Here is a 1,725-nt window from a genome sequence, read left to right on the forward strand (position 1 = left end):
CTCTCTCTCCCTCCCTCCCTGTCTGTGTATCTATCTATCTCTCTCTCCCTCCCTCCCTGTCTGTGTATCTACCTCTCTCTCCCTCCCTCCCTGTCTGTGTATCTACCTATCTATCTATCTCTCTCTCTCTCCCTCCCTCCCTGCCTGCCTGTCTGCCTATCTCTCTGTGTCTATTTCTCTCTCTGTCTCCCTGTCTGTGTCAATCTCTCTCTGTCTGTCTATATCTATCTCTTTCTCTGGGATCAGAGGCGGGTGGAGCTGGAGCTGAAGCGAGTCTGTTGAGAGGCGGAAACCAGCAGGATAACTCTTTACTTTCCTGATCGTGGAGAGTGGCCCCAGGCTCTGGCAGTTTACAATGTGCCTTTGAACACTGCACCAGCCTGACTTTACTTTATCATCTCACAGCAAGACCGCCTGCAAAAACAAAACATAAACACAACAACTCATGGATTTATGAACGGGTCTTGACCTCTACTTTACCGCAGTGTTATGCAATATGAAACTCATTTGGAAACCCCTCTCACCCCTAGGAGTGGACATAAGGGGCTGGAAATCCACTCGATTCAGGGAGTCCTTTCAAAATGCTCCAAAACCAATTTGTGGTCTTCAGACTCCAGTATCTGACTGAAGGAGTGCCACAGTGTCTCTCTCTCTCTCTCTCTGCCCCTCAGTGGGGTGTAAAAGGTTCCAGCTGATATTTATTGTGAGAAGGGCAGGGCAGAGTTCTCCCCAGCCTGGGCTAAAAATGAAACCTCAACATATAGGGCCAACCCAATTAAAATGATCGGCTTGTACCAAAATAACACTGGGATACCGATAACCTGAAATGTGAAAAAAAGAACAGATTGCCAGAAAGCCACAGGGGCAGTGGAGAGAGAAAGGAAAGAGTTCATTTTCAGGTCATTGAATTATGTGCCAGAGCTTGCTTTGAGCAAAATGACTGCCATACTTCATTCCTGACTGCACTCCGAAACTCCTTCCCTGGCTACTTGGGTACTTATTTTTCCTCAGAAGGTTGTGAGTCTTTGGACTTCCTTTTTCCTAGGGTGGAGGTAGCTATTACGAGGGGGCATAGTTTTAAAGTGAGTGGAGGTAGATACAGGGGAGACGTCAGAGGTAGGTTCTTTACTCAGAGAGTGGTCGGGGCGTGGAATGCATTGCCGGAGAAGGTAGTGGAGTCGGCCTCGTTAGGGGCATTTAAGGGGCTATTAGATAGGCATATGGATGATAGTATAAGGTAGCAGTGGAGGTTAGATAGACTTTAGGATTAGGGTAAAAGTTCGGCACAATATTGTGGGCTGATGGGCTTGTACTGTGCTGTACTGTTCTACGTTCTGTGTTCTAAAAGGCAGTGGATGCAGAATTTTTAATTTTAAGGCAGATGTCATAGAGTCATATGGGTCAGAAACAGACCCTTCAGTCCAACATGTCCATGCTGAATATAATCTCAGATTAAACTAGTCTCACCTGCCTGCATTTGGCCCATATCCTCCCAAATCTTTCCTACTCATGAACTTATCCAAATCTCTCTTAAATGCCGTAACTGTACCCCACGTCCACCACTTACTCTGGAAGAGAGGTAGATAGATTCCTGATGACCAATGGGATGAAAGATTATGAGGGATATTCAGGAATGTAGATTTGAGGTTAACATCAGCCATGCCATGATCTTATTAAATGGCCTATTCTTGGTCCTTGATTGTACGTAGATGGGTAAGAGGGGTT

Source organism: Rhincodon typus, chromosome 1 (genome assembly GCF_021869965.1).
Source record: "Rhincodon typus isolate 14 chromosome 1, sRhiTyp1.1, whole genome shotgun sequence".
In the NCBI taxonomy this organism is placed as follows: domain Eukaryota; kingdom Metazoa; phylum Chordata; class Chondrichthyes; order Orectolobiformes; family Rhincodontidae; genus Rhincodon; species Rhincodon typus.